This window comes from Melospiza melodia, chromosome 3 (assembly GCF_035770615.1).
Source record: "Melospiza melodia melodia isolate bMelMel2 chromosome 3, bMelMel2.pri, whole genome shotgun sequence".
NCBI lineage: Eukaryota > Metazoa > Chordata > Aves > Passeriformes > Passerellidae > Melospiza > Melospiza melodia.
The window spans coordinates 125,887,102-125,911,389 of record NC_086196.1 but is presented as its reverse complement, the minus strand read 5'-3'; the positions used below and the strand labels follow the sequence as shown (position 1 = coordinate 125,911,389).

At 41.2% G+C, this 24,288-nt stretch overlaps 1 protein-coding gene across 1 annotated transcript in view; it reads right to left on the bottom strand.

The window, feature by feature from the left end:
* ANKRD6 (ankyrin repeat domain 6) overlaps positions 1 to 24,288 on the bottom strand; it is an 84,582-nt gene that overhangs the window by 40,598 nt on the left and 19,696 nt on the right. Inside the window, exon 3 of the mRNA XM_063153009.1 lies at positions 4,029 to 4,170. The gene's annotated coding sequence lies outside the window, so the exon portion shown is untranslated. The remainder of the gene's footprint in view (positions 1 to 4,028; positions 4,171 to 24,288) is intronic.

Sequence of the window (24,288 nt, the reverse complement as noted above, 5' to 3'; positions counted from 1 at the left end):
GCCAGCAGCAATGACGCAGCCCCTCCTGCACCTTCACAGCTGATGTCTTGGGAGAGCACGGGGAGGTGGGGTGAGGCAGGGGAACCAGTGCCACCCAGCTCAGCACTGAATCATGGAGACACAAGATGTCTGGATATTGGCACAACATTCCTCAGTTTTGCTGGGCTTCTGGCATGAGAGCAAGAGTCTGGTAGGCAGCGTGTCAATTAAAAGCTTAACAAGGCTCAAGCTGAAAGTCAGTGGATGAAATCTTAGGGGTGAAGAGGCCAGGGTGGGAGAAAGGTGTATTTAGACAAGCATGGGTGGAAGTGCTGAGTATGTCCACTGCAACCCCCAGAGAGGTGTGTGCCCCTGTTATGATGCACACCATTATCATCAAGGGATCACAATTTTTCCATTTGCCTCCCACCACAGGGTACTGCAACAGCAAGAGGAAGCACAAATATCCAGGGATTTGGCACACCCTGGAAAATGGGCAAGTGAGAGAAACTGAACACAGCAGGGAAGCAGACATGGAGGTCACATTTTTTTGCATAGAATCACCCCACCAGTCAGCACAGCTGGGACAGTAATTCTCATTTTCTAAACCCATGCACTGATCTCCCAGTGCTGCTGTTGAGAAACTGGCTGTAGCTCCCAAGAAAAAAACATTATTGATGAGCTAAATTAGCTGCATCTGATTCACACAGGGAACCTCTTTAGGAAATATTCCAAACTTGCCGAGTCTGCCAGAGGGCTCTCTCTGACCTCAGCAGGCTTTGCAAGAGACCTGAAGAACTGGGGAGGAACTTTAAATCATCTCCGAGGAGATCCTAACAAGGAGAGAAAAGTTCAGGGACTTTACCCTATCCTATCCAGAGTTTAGGGCAAAGACAGCAAAGACTCTGATGCAGCGCACAAAGCCCCCATGCTGCACACCTCCTGTGCTGCTCAGTGTTTTGGGTCACACTGCAGCAGCTGAAGGTGACAAAGCTTTTCCTCTTGAGACCGTGGGCTCAATTCTGCTTTGGCAGCCAGGCAAGTCAGCCACCAAAACTGCTGTTTCCTGGCTGTGCAGGGTCCTACATGACACCCACAGAAGGTCTCTACTCCTATTCTACTGCAAAGCTGTTCACAAATGACAAAATGATTCCAACACATATCAAAGGATACATTTGTCAGCAGTCTCAGCAAATTGACTGGACTGCCATGTGAAGGTACAGAAACTGGGGCAATGAACAGAGATTTCAATACTGTCAGTACTGTACTCCAGACAATTAAAATACTCTATTCCCCACAAAATAAGCTGGTTTATCAAAATGACACCTAATATATATCTCCTATATTGACAAACATAATGAAGTATGGAAGATCACTCTAGAGGATCCCTGTCCCCTTTCCTCCTTTCATTTCCTTCATTGCTTTCTTGTCTAGATAAAACACTGGAGGTTTTTGCCACTCCCCTCTAGATAACTTACTCCAGCTCTCTGCTCATTCATCCCCTGGCACAGCTCTTTTGAGGCTTGGTACTCAAAACTACACAGAATATTTGCAGAGGGCTCTTGGTGTGAGCAGCCCTAAAGGCAACTTGGTTGCAAGGAGAGAAACACTGAGCAGAGTACGTGTGCTGAAAGAGGAGATGCCTGCTGCACTGTGAGCCTGGAGCCAGCAGCATCCTTGAGAAGAGCAGTCAGCATCTCTGAAGGGCAGCTGGGGGTGTCCAGCAACCACAGCCATCCTGAGATACCATCAAGAAGCAGAAAACCAAGGAACTTATCATCTGAAAAGGTGAAAGAAGTGGGAAAAGTGGAAAAAGGGGCAAACATCCTGAGAAAGGAAGGTTCAACAACTGCCACTGGCTGCTCTAACTGCAAGAACAGGAAACAGTGATCTGAGATGTGAGAAATCATCATCATCATCTACTTGTTTCTCTCAGCTGAAAAACAAATTAACAGCACCTCTGGGCTGCTCAGGTGAGTGTGTTGTACACCCTCTAATGTCTCTGTGCCCTAGAAAGGACTTCTTACCCAAATCCTCTGGTTATTTCCTGCACTGCTTGTGGTTTTCCTACACAGGTTGAGCTCCCCACACAAACTTTCCACAAGATCTTCTAGACAAACTCTTTGACCCTCCTCAGGGATGTCTGGCTGACCCCCAGCTTTGTGACAAGGCTCATCATTGATGCCAGACTCTGCCTGTTGCTTTACTGCTCTTCCCCTGGGACCACTTCTGTGCTACAGGATCTCTGAAACCCCCCGTGGTCAAAATCTTCTTATTTCTGTAGGCCAGTTAACCCTTCAGGTCATGATGACCGCACAGTTAATAATTCCCTCTGATCTCCTCTACAGATCAACTTTTGCATCCCAGAGCCCTGGAACTGGGCTTTGCCTTTCCTTGCAACTGCATCAGACAGACCAAATTCACTTCCCAGCACACACTCCAAATTCTCAGACTTATTTCTGCAGCTTAAGCAGTAATTCTCTGCCTTGTAGGAATCACAGATCTATTCTTACAGTGTAGTGCTTGGCACTCAACTCTGAGCAGAGTTTAATCCTCTTGATTTTGGACCGAGAGGAGCTAAATCCCCATGGATTTCCTCTCCTTTTGAAGTTCCTGCATTTCCTCCCTATTCCATCCTCCCACACTGCATAGAGGTTCTTTCTGTCCCACCACCCCATTAGTGATTTGAGGGTTAAATGCTGTTTCTATTTTTCATAAGCTGGGGTCACCAAGAACACAATTGAGTGTGACAAGCCCAATGGTCCTGTTTTAACACTCATTTCTCTGCAGTTACACAAGCAGGAGGGGCAGAAGCAGTAATAACCTGCAGAGCCAAAATCCACAAATATTTCAGGCAGCAACAGAGAATGTATCTACCTGGAAACCCTTTTATATTGTATTAAAGGATGGTTACATCCCGTTTTACAATATGCCTCAGTCCTCTCAGGAATAAAACAATTACTTTCATTAGCAGCATCCCACAATACAAAGTACCTAAATAAGCCAAATCTTTGAGAAAAACAAGTCTAGGGGATAAAAATAACTTTAAAAATAAAACTAAAAAATAAGGTGCTTTGCACACATTCTATGGGCTGTATGCATCACACCAGATTACATTTTTTGTTGCTTGACTGTATTGTGCTATTAACTTGAAGATATCTCCATGCTGATGGCATGGCTGACCGTGCTTTCACGTTGGCTTGCAAAGGTGACAGTAGACAGCTGTGCAGGGATTATCTCAATGGAAAGATCTCTGGTGAGACCAGAAGGTGCACTGGTGATAGCATGATAATGAGGGATGCTTTCTGAGGGAAAAGACTCTCCTTGGACACTGACAGGTAACAGTTCTCAAATAACTCATCTCTTCAATCAGAGGTGTCCTTTATGGAAGCTGAGGACAGTGGGACCACAGAGCAGGAGTAACCATGTGGAGCAAGCACTCTAACTTACCATGGGAAAACACTCAGATTGGAAAAGAGATGCAAAAATGAACCGGTGCAGAAAGTACCAGCAAATCTGAGTAATGACTTATCTTCTGCATGGACTTCAGAAATTGCATCACACTCTCAGGTCTAATTTTCTAAGCCCTAGTCAGTGATCCCACAAGAGCAGCTAGTCCTCCAGCACTGAGAGTGCCTTGTTTTCCAGAAACAATGGAACACTTTAGAGCATGGAAACCCCTCCTTGTGCAGAGGATGGGGCTTCCTAGGGGGACAGTCTTTATCTTGAAGAACTCAAGCTAGCTAAGCTAGCCTCCTGCTCAGGAAAATCCCATTTCAACCTTTGACACTCCTCAAGCCTCTGGTCCTCAAAAATGGAGCTCAACAGAGGCGTGCAAGGACAGCAGAGGAAGCAAGGAACTACACACCCCAAAGAACACAGCAGTGCAATGTAAATACCATAACCCAGTGCCACAGGTTCAGTCCAAGCTCTTCATGGTCCCTAGTTACCCAGGAACTGGAATGCATTTCTAAAATGCAAAATCCATGGCATTATTTTTATACATTTTACACAAAAATTTGGAAAGGTCGCATTTGTTTTTTACTCACTCTTAAGGATCGAGGGTTCAGTTTTTTCTGATGAACATTTTATAGCTGTGTCTTGCAAGGCAATCTCTGGAGAAGGACTATGGGGGTGCCAGCTTCAGTCTTTCCAGTGTTGGCAACAACAGCAAGTCTCTGTACACTGCTCCTGGGTGAGGAGAAACACATCATAAACAGAGAATCACAGCAGACTGAGAACACAGAAATTTAACACCAGTGTTTTCTGCAGCACTCAGCTGCCTGCACACCTGGGCAAACCCAGGCTTTTCCTCCTGAGGTTTATACACCCACTTCCCATTATAAACAAGTTCCAGCCACAGCTCTCCAGTTTGGTTCCCACTATCTGACCTCTGAAAATAAAACTGAGCAGCTCTCACTGCTTTGTAAGGATGAGGAAAATGTAACAGAGACTTTAATTTCTTCCCAGAAATCACGTGACAAATCAATAAAATCAGGAAAGGGACAAGTTCACAACAGTGTTCATGAATGATGGAAGTCACTTGGCCTGCATGAACTTTTGAGTGCTGAAAACTGCTAAGGATAAATAATCTCTCTTGATCTCTGAAGCAGAAATCATTGCTGAAATGCCAGTTCAGTGACTTCAATTAGAAAATGCTGTTGGAAGACCTTACCATCCCTCTTTCCTACTAATTAAAATTACCACATAATTTAGCTGCTTTTGCTATCCTTTTTCCTAATACATTCAGATCAGCAAATATGTTTAAGTACAAAAGCATAAAGGCATTGGAAAACTAAGCACTAGTTATGTCTGTGACTTGACGTTCTGGTACTGTTTTGCTGACTAAGTTGTCAATGACAATGTCACTGTCTTGTGAAAACACCTTGCTGTTTCATTTTAATTGGAAATACCAATTGAAATATAAAGAACCAAATAAATAAACTGTATTTAAACTACAGGTAGACTATCAACAGTCACGTTCAAGATGATGTGCAAAAAGACATAGCCTAAAGTAAAAATCAAGAAACCGAACTTGGACAGGCTCATCCCTTCTTACAGCTTGGATGAACTTATATGCTACTGCAGTTTCGGATTAAATGGTGTACTCTGAAGACAGGTTCCTAAAATGTCTCAGAGGTGGTACAAGTTCCTTAGGTTATGTGCTCTTAAAATTTCATGTACAAACTGGAAAAACAGAAGGTTCCTTTTTATAAAAAAAAAAAAAAAAAAAAACAAAAAAAAAAAAAAAAAAAAAAAAAAAAACCAGAAACATTCATGCAAAAACATAATTAAGCCTAATTCAAGATAATTTGATTAGTGTGTCATTCTGTTCACCTCAGCAGGTTCATTGGGAACACAGCTAGTGTGATTTCACTTGGTTATCTTATCTCTTATCTATACTCTTTGAAAACTGCAGGCTAGCAGAAGTAACTCCACAGCAATACAAATATTCTATCTGGCAAATAGCATCTACAGTATGAAATTAACATAACATGCTCCTAATTTACATATTACTTGTTAAAGTCTACTAACAATCTGAAACTCAGTTCAAAGGGTCCAAAAGGTGAAATAGATCCCTGTTCTGTATTTGTGAGGAAAATCAGGCAGCAGCAATTGAACAGAGTGGCAGACAGAGTAGGAGGGACCCAGCAGCAATGCCATGAGCAGTTTAGGAGCCCAGGCACGCTACCCAACATCTTGTATGAGATCAGAGAACAAAAGCATGGGCGGGATTTCAAGAACATCAGGGACTGCAGAGAGATGGCCGCTGATGTGAGGCTGAGGAGGAAGCACACATTGTCAGCTTTGAGGAGGGAGAGGTCAGGAAAGGATTGCCCAGAATGAAATGTGTAAAGCTGGACTGGAAAAGTCACTGTCCCACCAACAACTACTGACAGCACATTGACAAATAAGGGGGAGAAGAGAATTGCAGAAGGTATCTAGAAGAGCAAATGTAACTGGTGATGGTCTGGTCTTTTCTCATGGTGGAAGAGGTTCAGATGCTGCTTGCAAAACCAGAGGAATGAGATGTGAGGGTGGACACTAAGAGAAGAAAAATGCAAAAAAAAAATTGCTGAAAAAGCAAAGAAATGGTCTGAGACTGTACATGACCATCAGGGCAAGTGGAAGGGTTAGCAAAGGAGGGCAGGCAAAGAACTTCTGCCTTTGCTGAAGAATGAAAGGCTTCTAAGAAAGGAGAAGAGAGTACAAACAATGAAAAAGCTTCTTTTGCCAGTATTCTCTTCAAAACAATTGCTGAGAGAGAACTGGAGGAAGAAAAAAGGGAATCTCCCAGGGACAAGCCCATGCTGTCAAAAACCTCACTGGGGCTATAGAGTAAATATTTATAATAAATTACTACTTCTTTATAAACTGTCGTATTTGCTTAGTGCTTATGATTTAAGAAATACACAGGTATTTCCCAAAATGCACTCCAGTCCATTAAGGAGGAGGTATTTCAAATTTTGTTTTGATGGGAATAGAAAATTTATATACTCCTCTATTTTCATCAGTCATGCAAGTCTTTGTTAATAAAGATTGTTAACACTTTTTTTCCCCTCCTTGCAATTTCTGATGTATGCACAAATCACTTAAAAAACCAACACTGTAACTGTGATATATAAGGGAGCCAATTTAATCACTGGAGATCAACAGCAAAACTTTAATTATCACAGTAAGACGAGAATTCAATTTTAAGAAAGCATGACTCTAAAACACTAATCAAGCTGTCCTCATCTTTGAACTGCTGCTATGAGTGTTAAGCATTTCACTTTAGATTAAATATTGCATTCATTCGATGAGCAGTGCTCCTTTTTATGCTGTATGAAAAACACACAAAGCTGTACTAACCTGGTTTTAGCCAAACCCATTATTTTTCATGCATATTAAGTATATTTTAGCAGCATAAATATTAGTTATTATATTGAACAAGAGCAGTTGCTCCTCTCCAGAACCATCAATGAAATATGTTCATATACATCAATTAAATGTTCATATACTTACATTCAATTAATTAAATGCAAAGCACCTATTTCACTGCCTTTGAAATACAAATATGTTGAGCTCCACCATTCACCTGGTGTACCTGGTATTTTAAGTGATGTTGGAAAATACAATGAGCTATAAAGCAAAGACTGGCAAGGCTAGACAATGTGGATACTGATGCTGTAAGTATTATTTAGGTCTTAATCTTTTAAATCCCAGGGAGACAGATTTGGTTTAACAGTTTGTCAACAGGATAGCATCTTTAAATATCAGCTGTTCACTGAAAGATGATGTTTTTCCTCAATACTGAGACTGAATAAGGTGGGGTACATATTTTTCAAAATCAATCATGATCGATCAAACCTTATGTTGGTAAAGCCCATCTAGAGCCCTCTTGAAACACATTTGTTTTATTTCCTAATGGTGAGAAATCTTTGGTCTGCCAAGCTAGAGAAACAGAAGAAGAGAAAAATTCCTGAAAAAAGGCCAGTCTTAGTGAGAAATGAGCTGCAATTAAAGCCTTCCACACATTAGCCATAAAAAACAGACACAAAATTATAGCACATGCAGCAGCAATTTTTTAAAACTGAATATTGAATTGATTGTACAAACCTGTCCTACTGAAGGGAGGCAAAAGAGAGCTGGCACTGTGCTTTATAATATATTTGAGGAACAGCACTCATAAAGGGTAGTGTGCAGCCATTCACAGATGGTGCTCATGTTTTGTTATTAACCAAGTCGCTCCGAGCTCTGGATGAAAGCAGAAACAATGTTCTGTTTTCTTTGAGACCTTTCTGCAAGTCCAGTCCAGTGGGGGCACCTCTGTCTGTGGCTGCACACCCTGCAGAGCTGCACTGTGCCACCTCCCTGAGAGCTTGGGCAAGAAAAGATGATTTGTCTGTGAAATTATTTGATGATTTGTCCAAGTAGAAAAAATGGTAGACTCAGCTGGGCTGGGTTTAGCACAGCGTATTGGATGGTGAGTGTCTGAAGAGTGCTCTCTGATGGGCATTATCAGGGCATGACTGGGCTTCACTGTTAGTGCAAACAAGCTGGGCTGGGTGATGCTGCAGCAAAATCCCTCAGTGATGGCAGCAACCCGAGAGCACAGCAACCACCCCCTCACACCAGGGCATGGCAGAGTCTGTGCAAAGCCACCGCCACAGCTCACACCTGCTCTCATGGGCCACCTCCAGAGGGGGAGACAGTAATTGCGCCTCTTTGTTCATTCAGCTCTTAATCTCTCTGTTGAGACTGACAACGGGGGAGACCATTAGTGTCAGCTCTGCTGGGACTTTCTGTTATTAAGGCTACTTAAGCTTTTCCAAGTAAATTGCATGTGTCAAAGCAACAGCACACAGCGATGGGCAAAAAAGCCATTACACAACTGCTCTCCCTTTCTACTGATCCACCCAGGTGCAAGGGGGAAGGGAAAGACAAAACCCTGGAGCCAATTCTCTGCAATTCCCTGCTCCTCCCACTCATTATTTTACACTATTTACAGGCAATACATTACTCATTCTTTCAATTTCTTTCTCTTAACAGGAGCCCACAAGTCCCTCACAAAGCTTTGCAGTAGTCACCATGCTGGATACACTTTGCTGGATAACTTAAATATTGAAAAAAAATTGATTTACATTGGTTACATTCCCTTCTACCATGGATAGAGAAAGGCAAACAACTGTAGTGCAGGCACAGGGGTGCCCCAGCTGCTTTCTGGCCCTTGCTCTGACCACAAAGGGACATCACCTCTAATTTTCACACAACCTCTGCTTAGATTGCACAAACCCCATGTACAACAACAGCCTGGCCATCCTTTAGAGAAAATATTTTGCTATGTCAAGGCCTCCATCTTCTTAAAGAAAGAGCTAAAAATTGTTTCTAGACTGTCTTCTGAACTGTTATTATAGCCCTTAGCTCCCATCTGAGGCTACAGGATTCCCAGCACCTTTTAATCACCATTCATTTTGCTGTCACTAAAGCAGCAAAGCTATTTCTGGTACCACCTTCACCACTTCTAACCTCACATACGCAAAACCTTCAGTAGAATATAAGTATGATCCTTGACCCTATTACATCACAGGAAATTCACTGTTAACTTTGATTATTTCACTCCAACTCCTAATACCCAGAGAGCTACAAGGCTTATTATTGTTCATATTTACAAACAGTTTTAAATCTTTAGGCTATTTTTTTGGATCTTGGAATATTTAGTCCATGGATCTCGATCTATAACACAGCATGCTGGAGAATTCTTTCTGCTAGGAGTAATGTTTGTTATTAAAATCCATGTACACTCTTTGAGGCAAACAGGGATTTTCACCCTGCAATACAACTCCAAAATATGAATTGTAAAAGGAGCAGTTCTTAATTCAAGTATAGGTTCAACTGAACTATGGCATTTCTCCATTTTATCTTACTTCCCTCTCTTTTGTTAGTTTCTCTACTGCTTTTCAGAAGAAAATCAAATGAGAAAGGGAAGAAAGAGTAGAGGGGAAGTTTAGGCAGATAGAACTTACTCCATTTAAAGTTAGGGATGCCAAAGGAAGGACAATTCAGCTACCTGCAAAGATACGGCAGGCACACACATTAAAACCAGATACCGTGACAGGCTGCAAGGCACAGGCACCAGGGAATTGTTATGGTTCATGCAGGAAAACAAGCCTTTATATTTATGAACTTACTGTCTGTTTATTTGTTTTCTGTTTAGAAGTTTCATGATGAGCACAAGTAGCTGTGTCACTGATTCATTAAGTACTCTGACATTTTAGGTGGATGTTTCAAAGAGATTTATGCCCCTCCATCCAAAGGGGGCAAAAAGAGAGGCAAAGATGAACAAAGGGCTCTGGAGCACTGTGACCGTGGGAATGAGGTGCCCTCCACATGAAAACAGAAGAGCTCTTTAGATAACAGAATGGACAGCCTATGAAATGTCACTTACTCAGCTTTCTCTAAAGAAGGGGAGTTTTAGGATCACCATATGTAGGAATTAATTCAAACAAATGAACAGGCTGTTAGATTTTTCCTCTAGAAGAATCTGCTGGCCACACTGTCCCACCTCACAACCACCCTTCAGAAAGGACAAGGAACTGGGGATACACATCCACAGGTAGCCCAGACCAATTCTCTTCAGCGACTGCAGAGCATGCTTATGGAGAAAGAAACAGAAGGCAGTCCACGCTAGGCGCTTAATTTGGAGATTCATAACATCCCTTCGGACAAAAAATGTCTCCTTCCATTCCCTAAAAGAGAGTCTCAGGCAGACAGGCAGGTTTAAGAATCAAATGTCTAAATTGGAATAGTTTGATGTTTCAACTAACACCTGAAAGACTTGGCAAAGTGACCTGTTCAATTTCTCACATTCATTCCAAATCATCATGTTTAAAATATATCAGCAAATACAGGAACCACTTTTCCTCATCTAATTTAAACTAAAAAGCATACTTTTTGTGTATGTTTGTGAGGGATTAGTCCCATTTCAGTTTTGGATATTGAAATCCCAAATATGGGATTCACTGCACTGCCACTCCTGACCATTTCCAGCCTTTCCATAAGAATCCTGCTCTGAGCAGATGCACAGACACATCTGGGCAGGCAAGGCAGGTCTGTCAGAAGGCACACCCGCTGTGCTGGTGACTGCCTACCTGCTCAGCACACTGCCTGCTTCCCATCTGTGGCACAAATAAAAAGGGAAAAAGGTTCAAAATCAGCTAGCGCAACGGGATAGCTACAACCTGGATATCTGAAAAAAAAAAAACCCTAAAAATATCCCAAGTACTTTCTGCTTTATTTGTGCTCTTAAGAGTAAGCTCCAATAGAAACAGCAGAAGGAAAGAAAAGAAAAAAAAAAAAAAAAGGCAAATCAAGAGTTGAAAAGAAAATGTTAAAAAAAATAACATATGTAATTTAAAGTCTTTTTGTGGGATTTTGTGAGTTTTATACACAGTAATTATTTTCAAGGTCTTATTAATGATGCACGCTCTGAAAATATAGTTCTATAATACAGTCAACAGCCATTATTTTTGTTAAGTCATTTGTGGACATAAAAGAAAACCAAGAAACCTATACCATCATTTGATGTGAAAGTCTTCAACCACAACATTTGCCAAAGGTTTTACTCTAAAACTCTTAGTAAATGTTTAAAGAAGCTTAACAGAGATACTGTCTGATTCCTGTTCCCTGCTCATCTGCACAGGAGGCAATTTCCCTTTCACACACAGACAAGGATGAAACTTCTGTTGACTTAGGTGGTGTAATAGAAAAAAACAGATAAATGTTTTTGCAGAAGGAAAGAATGAAAGAGAAAGTAAAAATAACAAGTGTCTCTGCACTTTTGTCAGACTTTTTGCCTTCTGATAGCAATCAAAACAAGTGCAATGATTTTAGATGCCTACCAAAGCAGCACAAACTACATGGAATGAAGAGGCCAGGTACTGAGATATACTCTAGTTCTCTCTCACCTACTCAGGATTGCTGTATGGCATGTAGTAATGAAGAAATTTGATTCTTTATTCAGCTGTAACATAAAACAATGCATATGATAAAAAACAAGAAATAAAATTTCCTTGACAAAAGAGAACCATACAGAATTTCTGAAAGTGACTCTATAAACAAAAACCGGTAATTTAACAGCAAAGCAATTTAAATGTCCATATATTTTTCAAAAATTAAGGTAAAAACCATTTGATTGGTCATCTTGTTTATACCAAGACCAAGAAGGAAAATACTGCCTGAAAGTATTACATAAGAGTATTTAATGTCTGGGCTCTCATCTCACTAAGAGGGAGAAGTGCAGCAGCCAACAGCTACCCAGGCTGCCACCAGCTGCAGCCCATGGCAGAGGAGCTGGATGTGACCAAAGCCAAGCAGCACACTTGTAAACCCACCCCAGCCACAGAGCAAATAACTCTGAACATCTAATCCCTACCAGCAGCTAAATGGGCACGTGGCTGGGCTGATGTTTTGCCATTTCAACCCAGGAATAAAACCTCCCACAACTGCAACATAAAAAAAAAAAAACAACATTTCACTCAGCTTCACATTTTCTGAAAATGACCCAACATGCCCTGAGATTTTATGTCCAAAAAGATTCCTTAAGAGCTTTTATTTTTTGAGCAGCAGATTTAACTGGCAAGTGAGGCATTTTTACACGTAATATTAAGAATGTGAAAGCTTAGCATGTCTGGTAATAAAGACACAATCACTTGCAACAAAATATAAAACTAAAAATTGACATTTCTACTTTGTAACCAAAAAGTACTATATTTTCACATATGTGTATTCAGGACAAAGAAAAGTATTAGAAAACAGTGAATTGTTTGGTGTATTTTTTATACAATACAACTGCTACTTCTCAATATTGTGCAGAGCTGTTTTTAGAGGGAATGATTCTTCCATTAAAATTATGAAAAATAGTGGGTTTAGAATAGTTTTATTAATTATTAAACTTTAAAGATTGGTTACAACTAAAAAACCCCCTCACATATAATATTTTTCTTTCTGATAATTCACTGGTTGTTTTGGGGTTTGGGGCATTTAGAAGATTTTGGGGTTTTTTATTTTTATCTCTAATTACCCACTGCATGTCAAGGTATACTTTGAAGAAATTCGGTACCAGCTCCACTTTGCTACACAATCTTAAAAACAACATGATTAGCTAATAAGGTTTTGAAATCTTTCACATAGGACATATCAAATAACTTTTGATACAGTCAACAAATAAAATTCATATTAATGGAGCACACATATACTTGAAACACCTGACACGAAACAGTTAAAAAAACCCCATTCATTAAAGGGTATTTCCAAATCAGTTCAAAGACCTTCAAAAGGATAAAGATCAAAAGAGGAGTAGAAAGCATGTCTCAAATGAAGCTGCACATTGCACAGCAAACACCTGCACCATCATCAGAGGCACCTGCAAGCTCCAAAGCCAAAGTCCAATCAAGACAGAAGAAAGCAAAGATCACAGTACCAGTGTCATGCCTGCTGCTAATCACCGACTACAGAGCAAAACAGTCAGGCAAAACCACCTTCTGAGGAGGAGGAGAAAAACAGGAGGAAAAAAATAAATATGTACATATGCCTCTGTATCTATCTCTGCATGACAGATCTCTCATTAGACACTTTCATCCAAGTACACAAGATACTCTAATTGCTACCTGCCAAGGTTTACGAATGAATTACAGAGACTTCACTTCCTTGCCTTCCCTCAGAGCTGACAGTCCATCAGGGACACCTCGGTGGAGAATGGGCTCCCCTGATGCTGTGGGGTACTGAGAGCAGAGGCTCCTGTTCCTGAAGGTCTCTTCTCAGCACCTGGGGTGTCTCTTGTCTTCCCTGCTGCCACTTGATTTCCAAAGAGGCCCCCAGTGCATTATTCCCCACCCTGCAACCCAGCAGAAGGAAGAGGGAGAATGACCTGTGCAGGATCATTCCAGATTATATTTAGCCCAGTCTGATCTTATACTCCATAATTTGGGCAACAAATTACTGGCTCCACTGAGGGTGGGGAAGAAGAGCACATCCCCCAGTGTGCCTGATCCTGCTCTGAGTAAACCAACTAATCCCCCTCTGAACTACTTGAGTCCTTCAAAGCAATTGTTTTAGAAGACAGACAAGATAAGTCAGTCTGCCTTATCAATATTCAGACATTTCCATAAGGTTCTTGGATAAACTCTCAGCTATTTACTTTGTGCACTAACTGATAATCACCTAATGCACAGAGCTGCCTCTCAGGGCATGCAGGGCTGTGGACAGCTTTGGATATCTCCAGCAGAAAGAGCCAGGAGTCCTGGCTGCATCAGGTGGGCAGCACACAGCAACAGGACTCAGTGCGGAGACAGGGAGAAGGAGAGTTACAGGAAAACACAAATAAAGAGCATTCCTGATAAATCTACAGCATCATAAAAGCTGCAGAGACAAGAGACATAAGCTGCTGTGCTGTCAAAACCTCCCGTAGGGCTACGCTAAACAGGCAGACAAGAGATGTGGTTAAAGCTGCCATTCATCAAGGCTCAGCATCACCAACACAGAGAACAGGAGAGTAAAGACAAAGTTTAGATGTCAAGTTAAATTCTGTTTTCAAACTTCAGTCCTTCCATGTACCATAATATCATAAGAAAAGGGAGCAAACAGTTCATCTGCCAAAAGCTTGTCTAATTACCGCGAATTTGTTTGCTTCACATTTCTTGAATTCCTTTCTCTTTGCCAGACAATTGACTAAGAAATACTCCTTTCCTCAAAAAAGCACCGAAGCAGAATAAATAGAACAACTAATATAAACTGGCAGCTGTAAATTAATCTATGTAGTAGGCAGCCTGGGAGGCTTTGTTCATCCCTACAGCTTTGTCGGCTACAAACCGGAGGAAACAAAAACAACCCCAAATACTCATGCACATCCGCACACTGTTCATTAAACAGCAGCACTAATACTTAATCTCACCAGATGCTGGGATGAAACAAGCAGCCCAGTCTCAGGGCACTCAAGTGGTGCTGTGCCAAACAAGAGCTCTTACAGCGCTGGCACAATTGTCTGAAAAACAAGCAGCCACACACGCCTGCATGCACAAGCCAGCCAGCGAGCAAGTGCTTCCATTGCTGCCTCAGCTCCTTCAAAGGCTCTCCCACTTTTTAAACTGCTATCATTTGAGCCTGTTACAAACAGATTACAGAGTAAATTTCTGTTCTGTTTTTCCAAATTCACCCCTGTGCCCCCAATTTATATTCATGCACTCTGAATGAAGAATTTTTGAGCGATTATACCTATTCTTGTCATATTTATTTTCCCATTCTTGTCAATTTAAAAGAAGCTGAACCAAAGAAAAAGGATGGAGTTGGCACAGTAAAACACCCTAATTTATCACCTCTTTGGTAAGGAGAAGAAACCCACGCTGTTCTGTAACAGCTAGTATTGTACTAGGTTACTAAGTGCTTAATTCCTCAAACATATCTCAAACATGTTATTACATCTTAATCACTCTGCAGCTATACAAAAATGTTTATCAAAACCTCTGATGAGCAGTTTTATAACTATTCCTTTACCACTGACCTGGGAATGAAAACATAAACAAAGAGGGCTGACTCTAAATGTTTTGTACATTCAGGTGATGATATTTGCCTCAGAAATGCATTATCCAACATAAAAATCTATAGTTTTATTCAGCATAAATAGAACACTATGTTCATTTGAAGCATTCAGATATAAGCTCCTGGGCTCTTCAGGGGAAAAGGCAAAGTCAGGAAAAGCAATTTGGGTATTTTAAAACTCTCTCTTGATTTATGGTATTGTATGGAGAAAAAATCTTAGTATATAACTGTTCATATTACATACTGCAGTATTCAAATATCATGGGGAAAGGCAATCAAAATAAACCAGAGTCTTCTCATTCCCTGCCATTTAAATGTATTTCATTCAGGAAAGTAACCTCTAGCTGATTACCTGCAGCAGCAGCAGTAACAGTGTGTCACAGCTCATTTACCAGAGCTGCGAGAATGAAGCTCGTTCTGTGCCTCCACAAAGAAAGTGAACAGGTGTTTGTGGAAACACCCTCTCTATGAGGTCTTAGTTTTGGGTTCTTGATCACCACTGCCAAAGAAAGTTGACAGTTTCAGGTACCCATGTGACAATGCATTAAAAAAGTTAATACTGAAACTGAGTTATTAACCAGGTCAATTTACATAGCAGTAGAATAAGCTTCTCAGGGAGGTGTGGGGATAATAAAAACTTTACTATGCTGAAACATTAAAAACAGAAGTAAAACCAACTGAAAGATGAAGGAAGGCACAGTCTGGCCATGGCCACCTTATGGTTTGGAGTGGATCCAGTACATTTTGAAGGCAGAACCTCCACAGCAGCGGACAGACAAGCATCTCCCATTGAGAAAGCACTCACTAAGCACCTGTGCAAGTACATCTGCCTCAGTCATGTTCATTTCACCTGAACTCATCTTGAACCACAGTTGCTGGGGGGCTTTTGTTTTGATCCTTACTTCTGTCAGAAACTTGAATGACAAAACTACAAAGACCACCAGGGCTGAGCATGGAGACCAAGAAGGTGAGCAAAGCAAAACTTTCCTTACCAATTTGATACATATATATATTTGACACATTTACATATACATGAAATATATTTATATATGTATGGTTTTTTTCACATTACTTTCTACACTCTGCATTATGGTTTATAGATACCTAAGGTGATTTTTCCTTCCTCCTTCTGTTCTGTACCACCCCTATCACACTGAGCCTGGTAACCCTGCTCTGGGCACCTCTGGCATGTATCCCTATAGCTAGGCTCCAGCCAGCTCCAAGCCTGCACCCCCAAGCTCCAGGGGTAAGGCAAGCCCTGGCCACACTGCTCCCACCACCAACACAGCACACAACCATCCTGCCACTTCAGAAGAAAGCTTCTGCTCACCATCAAACCCCCTCCAGGAGCAGCTGGACCTGAAATGTCTCCCCCAGGCAGCTCCCACCTCTCTCTGCATCAGCAGTCCCTCCACACTGCCCTGGCACAGGGTAACGAGTCCAAGAGAGCTTGGTTTTGGTTTGGTTTTGCACCACAGATCTTGTGCTCGTGCTCCCACCAGGCTGAAGGGAACTGCAGCCCCAAACACCAGCCCTGGCATGAGCTGCAGCTGCTCAGCTGGGAGGCAGCAGGCAGAGGACAGCAGAAAAGCGCTTGGGGAACTCTACCCCAGGTGAACTGATGCACATATTCACCCTGGCTGTGTCTGGAAGGACTGCATCACTAAAAAGTGGAGAAAACCTTGGAGATAAGGGCTAAAAGGGTTACAGCAAACTATCAACATACCCATTTCTATTCTGTAAATTGTGCAACTGCTTAGGGGAAGGATTATGCCCCCAGAGCACCATGCTGTGGGCAAAACACACCCCCACACCCCTCCCTGGATAATCCCCAGCAAATAAATCCTCTCCATCCAATGGTGCTGTCAAGTGCTAACAGAAACAGCAGCTTGCAGGAGCAAAACTATTTCCAACCTTCAAAGGCAAAACCTCCCACAACTCCAGGCCACTACATCCTTTCACTGAAACAGAAACATAACACAAAATTACCTATGAACAGCAACTGTGTTTAGTTCTCCTACGTGTGTGTCTACGTACATGCATGTGCGTACATATATATATATATATATATATATATATTGCACTGCCATCTGTCAGAGGCTTCTACCAGCAGCTGCAGGAGACAAATGTCCCCCTGACTAATCCCCTCCCCATGAGGGAAAATAGCTCATTTTACTAGCTGAATGCATGCTATGTATTTTCTTTATTTATATGTATAATTAGACATTCTTTTCCCTGTGCCATGAATGAATTGGGGAAGAGTCACTGATTTCTAATGAGGAAGAGCAGAAAGGCAGGGTGACAATAAAAGGACCCTGTGTTAATCAAATGTCCACCCCACACAGGAATTCCAAGGCTTTAATCTCCGTCTGGGGGAAGTGTTGCTTAAGGCTTTCACTCAAAGGGAAAAGGAGAGATTTCACATGGCAGGTGCTACACTTGCTGCAGCAGTGTAAAACTTCTTTATTCCACATTTCTGGTGAACATTAAACGAGAAAAAAGGAAAAGAAGAAAGGAAACAATACAAGTAGCAGCCTCAGTGCAGAGGGAAGTGGGGAGGAATGGGGTAACTTGCTAAATTCTCACATTATTACACATTAACAAATTTAAACAGAATAAACAACATGATGGGGCAACACACATGTTCCTCATCTGTAAGCAACTCAGACGAGGCCACATTTTGTTCTGGCACTGGTGCCCACATGACTGGTGGTGCCCATGCAGGTCAGAGCCAGAGCATCAGAAAGCATCATGAGCCTGCACCGCTCCATGGCACACATCCCTTCACATCCCTTGAGCCGGGAGCTTGCTTTCATCCCTTCCCTAGAGGATGCTCCTGCTCTTGGCTGAAGCAGCACAGGCCTCTGCTGTGCCCATCCAAATGCACTGCTAGTGCAAAACATTTCCCTGCCCATGGAACCTGGAAGAGCCTTTGTAAACCTCCCTCCCTCATCTACTTTCCAAGCTGTTTCAAACCCAAGGAGAAGATGTCTTGCCTTTCTTGCCTGAGCTTCTTAATGTCCCTCTGTGACAGAATTACTTAAGTGAAGTGTTTTGGCATAAAAATTGTGTGGAAGACTCTTAAAAATTACCTGCCAAAGAAAACATATCCTCTGTCCCTGCAATATTAAATTACATATTTAGTTGAGGAGAATGAAAGCTCCTGTTTATTGCTTGTATTAGAAATTCATGTCTTGCCTCTCCTGGGATGCCACATGAATGACTGGAAAGGTGATGTCAGAGTAAGCATCACAGCAAAAGTGCCAAAGGAAGAAAAAATCCTTTCTGTTACTTTGTTTTGCTTTGGATTATGTTCAGGAAGTTGCATCACTTCAGTACAAGTGCAAAGCATTTCCTGCATCACACCAGCCTGCAGCCCAGAGCTGGATATTGCCCATCCTGACCATGCTGGCTCTCCATGGAGACTTCCAGCACATCCAGAGAAGACAGTGGTGTTTGAAACACTGCTATAATGACAACTGAAGCAACCAAGGGAAACAACAGAACCCCGCAGACTTGCTGTGAGCAACACTGAAATAAAATGATATAGTTTTCTTCTTTCATTCACAGATGAACTACAAGCAAATAAAGCATTGGGTTGGATTCCTAGACCTGATGAGGTGTTTGCAGAGCCTAATCTGCCCAATCATCAGTTTCATAAAACACACAAGTAACACTGACACTCACATCTCATGGACTAACCTCTAAACCTTACACAAATTTACAGCTCTTCAGCTCCAAGCACCATGATTTCAGTATGTTCACCCAGTCATACCAAATGTATCCAGCACCTTATATTTCTCTCCTATTGTTTCATCAGTCTGCCATCCTTCTTTCATCTCTCTTCCCTAAAAGCAGCTTACTGTTTTAATTTAAAATATAAACAATTATGCCTAACCATTTTAGATAAACCTTTTATCAGTCATGTTCATATCCCCAAAATAATGTTACAGTCATTCAATTCTCACACAATATATAAGTAGCTGCCTTTACTCTCTAGGCCAGGCACCCTTTCCAAAGCCATGCCACAGTTTAGAATAAAAGAACACTTCAGCTACAGCAGTCACACGGTAACATAAGGAAAAATTACCAGAAAGTTCTAATGAAGATATAAGTATTTATTATTTAAATATCCAGCAACAATTACATTGTAGCAAAATAACTGTTTTACCTTCAGAAACTAGCACAAACATTCAATACTTAGGAACTTAGAAAATCAAGCTTAGGTCATTGTTATCCAACCCCATCCTATCCAGAAAAAGGATGATGTAGATATTGAAGGATCATATGAAGTCAAGGAGAGACAGTTTTCCTTCCTTCACTTCCCTAGCCATGCACTTCTGGCCACTGTGTGAGGCCAGGAGGAGGAGATTTTTGGTCCAGCTAAGACAATATAGCTGCTCATTTTCCTGCCTTGTCTTCTTATACAAGAAGCCCATGAGAGAAAATAAAGGGGGAGGTCAGGACATTCTAGAAAATATTATCAATTAAAATGCTCACCAATGTCCCTACATCTGTTTAGGTTTGTATTTATAAACTTGCTGAGAAGAGAGAAAATTGACAATTTCTACAAAGGAAGGTCAAGATTGTCTTTGAAAAGGTGAAAAGAAGAAAAACTAAAAGAATTCCAAACTGCCACCCTGCCCTTACCACCCACAAATAAATGGTTTAAGCAGCCAAAAGTAGAATACAAGAATGAAAGTAAGATTAAAAAAACCTCTAACAGCACAAAAATCATCAAAAATTATGTCTGATGTAATATTCCTCTTTGACAGGGAAACCTCTCAGTAGGCAAAAAGAAGAGCAGTGTATGCATCTGGAATTCAGTAAGGCTTTTGACACTGACACATGAACTAACAAATTACAGCCTATGGGTGTGAGTTGGGTGCCCAAGTGGTTTAGAAAATCGATAGCTCAGTAGTTATCTCTGAAGGTTTCTTTATCAAACTATCCTGAAATTTCTGATAGGCTCCTATATATGTATATGCTGGTCCAATTTTGTTAAACAGCCCCATTTGGGATCAAGGAAACAGACATAACACTTGTGAAATCTCTTTCTAACATCAGAGCAGGGAAAATTTCAGGTTCTTTAGAGAGAGGTCACTTTTCAAAGTAATTTCAAATTGCAGAAAGGGTCTGGAATAAAGAGGATGCAATCAATAAAGTACAAAGTTCCACATTTACATAGGAATAATCAACTCTAAAAATGAAAAACTAGGAATGAACTGACTCAGCAGGAATACTGGAGAAAACCACTTGTTAGACACAGCAAACCAAAACCTAAATGGAAATAAAGAATACAGTGCTGAAGGACAAAACACCTCTCAGGCTGGACATGTTCACAATTACATAAATCAGAAATAATCCTGAAGACCCTATTCTCCATAGACAACAACAGTTACACATTCTGAAGTCTTTCCTAATAAACAGCACATCCATATCCCACCATATTATTTCTGAGCATCTTCATGATCCCAGAAGCAGCAGTCAGTGTCCTGCCTACATTATAACCATGGTGGAAAGCATTAAGGAGAGCCAGATGAACACCTTCGCCAAAGCAGCTCCAGAGTGGGCAGGCCTGAAGCAACCTGGCCTGTTTGAGAAGACTCAAATTAGGAGAGCAGTGAGATGAGAAAGATTAAAACATCACACAGACAAAGCAGCAAGCAGACACAGAGGTAGCACGGTGCAGTGATGTGACCAGAATATGTAAATCCTGTATTCCAGTCCCAGGTCTGACAGAGGCTTTCTCTGTGCTGTTGAGATTAATTTCATTTTCCTACACTTGTGGTTTACAACCTTTAGAGACACTGATTCCAGATTTACTGGGACATACAGTGGTACTGCAGGAATGCACTACCATCTACACCCAGCTAAATTTCTTAGCAGGAACATAAACGATGACAGTAGATAGTAGGGGAAAATGATGTAAGGAAGGAGAAGAAAAAAACAAAGGAATGCCAAAATAAACAAACAAACCCACAAAATAAACAAACAAAAACCGTGAAACAAGGAGTTTACAATAGAAGTTTGAAACTGACTCTTTAAGTCAAGATTAAAAGTTTGAAAAATCATCAATGTTTCTGAAATGCATGTTAGGCCATGTTTCTGAAATGCATGTTAGGCCATGTTAGGCCATGTGGCAAAAGCTCCACAACCCAGCACCAAGCAAGCCAGCCTCTTCATACAGGCTATACAGATAAATATGTGCAAACCAGGGCTGTGTTTATACAAGGAAAATTCTCCATAATACTTACACCGACCAATCAGAATCAGGGCACATGTTTTAGGAAAACAGCATTTAAAAAAAAAAAAAAAAAAAAAAAAAAAAAAGAGAAAAACAACCTGATTTGCTTTCTGAAGACATTTTAAGGGTACGTTATGGAACTGTCCATGTGGCAAAAATTTCTGCTGGCCAAAAGGCACCTCTGATTTCCCCAAACTTATTTTCAGGAAGAAAGGAACACTGTGTGAGAGTCCTGAAAATTGGCTCTGTTGGCTCAGTCTTCTACTTTGAATGGAGCAGAGGTTCATAGGCAATGTAATTTCAGAAATTACTAATACTACTCAAACCACCATATGCCTCTATTTTTACACTGCCCTCCATTCTTCTGCCAGATGCTTCTCTTCTTTCATTTCATCTTCTTAATGAAGCTCAGCTATTTAGGCCCCAGTGCTTTGATTTTAGAAAATTACGTAAGATATTTTATAAAAATAAATTATCATTATTATTAAGATGACTGAGTGCCTATTTTTTTTTCCAAAAAAGGTAACATTTAGTTTTGCTGTTCAAAAAGGTATTTGGTGATGCCAATATCCCACCTTGCAGAGGGTGAAACCAGAGACAAATCTCCAGCCAGAACTAAAATAAGCACAGGATACTTGGAGCAGATGCGGTCATACTGGTGAAAGTGTACCTGACATTTTGTCCCCATTTGGGTAGTAGGGTATTTTTTGCATAGACAAAGAAATGACAACGTAATATGGATTATCTAATAGTCTACATATCTGGATGTTTATCTAGGATCTCACTGTACAGGATTCCAGACCTGTGGATGGTTTGATTATCCCAGGATCCCTCTGAGTCTAGCAAATCTCAGTCTGTTATTTTGCTCACCCCTAAAGAATTAGTATTGTAAGACCCCCTGAAACCTCTCATTTTATCTTTATGCCCCCATCATACTCAATGAATTCAAATTGCTAACTTGCATGACCTTAGAATACAGGCTGCTATGTGATTCATTTTTAATTTGCCTTAATCGAAACACTGAGAATGGAAGATAAAAGTTAAATAGCAATATTCAAACTCACATTTATTACTACTCTCAAGGGTGCAATTAATCTACCCTGAGGAAGCCAAAGAAAGGTGGAAGGTCTCATTTGGATGCTTTCTGGCACAGCAAGGACCACTGTGACAAAAGCAGAGCACAGCAGTCACAAGGAGTTGTGCTGCTCTGGGTAGAGGAGTTACAGAGCAGATGCAACCTCCACAAGGCATCTTCCCAACCCACCATCTGAGTGATACAGTGGTTCTACCACTTCTGAAGAGAAGTGAAGGGGCAAGGCTGCAAGTATCTCACAGCTGTAGGTGCTCAGGAACAGCATCAAAAGCTGCTGTTACCCCTACAGGGTAAAAGGAGCTCTAAAACTGGAGTACAGCTCTCACTGCATCCACAAAAGCAACTGCACTGCTTGGGAACACAAAGCATCTCAGGTGTCCTTTAATGCACTGGGCAGCTCCCAAACTGCCTAGGGGACATGCTCAATAGGTGAGAAAGGCACTAAGGGTCAGTAAATTACATCAGTTAACATTTCAGAGTTGACTTACATATTTCTGTTAGACAGAGGGATTGCACTTTCACATTGCCCTGTTATTTACTGTGTTACAGGGCAAAAGAGTATTTTCTTTCACTGATGAGATGAGCTTTTGTGTTTCATAACACAGCTGTTTTTACTGACAAGTGAGATTTTAAAGACAAGTTAAGCTTCTTGCATACAAACCCACCAGTAAGAGGAAAGAGCTCAGGTCGCCACCTGTGTCAGGAAGGAAAACATTAACACAGCTTTGGAGCAGTCGATTCAGTGTTAGCTTGTCTGCTTTATTTCTAATGAACCATGAACAAGACAGCAACTTTGACTAACAGTTAATACCTTGACCTAGCACATATATTAAACCAGACATAGCCCCAGAGAACAGGTTTACTCCCAGGGTCAATCTAAGCAGGAGAAAAAAGTGTTATATATTGGTTTGGCTTGATCTAATTCAGCCACAGCACAAACTGGAGCCAAATACACTGCAGGAATGATCCTTGTGCAAACATGGCACAAGGGCCAGCTGACAGGTATTACACAGGCCAGAAAAATGGAATCTATTAATGCAGGGCTGCAGGAGAGGTTTCATAGCATAAAGTGACCTTCCTTCCTCCTGTGCCTTCCGCTGCTCAGCAAAACGACTACGCAGGATACTGGAGCAAAAGCTGTACAAGAGGGTAATGGCTTTCTGATCCACCAACTAAAAAGAGAAATTCAGCAATTCGCTTTCAACAGGTATCTTTTAAAAATACTTCATGACATCTACGCTGCAGATAACGGGTGTTGCAAGAAATTCCCTTAGCATGAGGAAATTTACCCAGGCTCTTTTTTCTCCTCTTACGCTAGAGTAATGCAATGGTCCCCAAATCTTAATGTACATATTGTTTCTGATTTGTATCTTACAGCAAATAATCACAAACCACAAACACTTGCCTTAAGGGGCTGTAAAAAAAACTAGACTATGACAATTATTCAGATCTCATGTGCCCACATGGGTCCAAACAGCCCTCCTAACCTGGCAGTTAGTTCATCCTAAGAGATGGATTCAAAACATTTCTCTCTTTCTGCTCACGGTAGCAGTTGAACACAGGTGGTAAAATGGCCTTTTATTTCAGCAGCAGCTAGATCCAAATGATGTCAGCATACAGTAGGTAAAAAAACCACACAGGACAGGCTGCAGACCTGGCTGATCTCTTTTAAAAGAAAAATCAAGAAATGACTTTTTACTAGCTTGAAATTTTCACCAGCATGACCACTCTTCATAACACGAGATGAAAACCTGCAATGCCCTGTCCAATTACTCTCAAAATGAATGACCTCCTGACAAGATTTTACTGCTTCACCTATGAAGCTGAATACCCAACACAAACCTTTTGGTGCAAACATCCTTGGCTGCGTTTTTTTTTTCTGAATGGTTACATT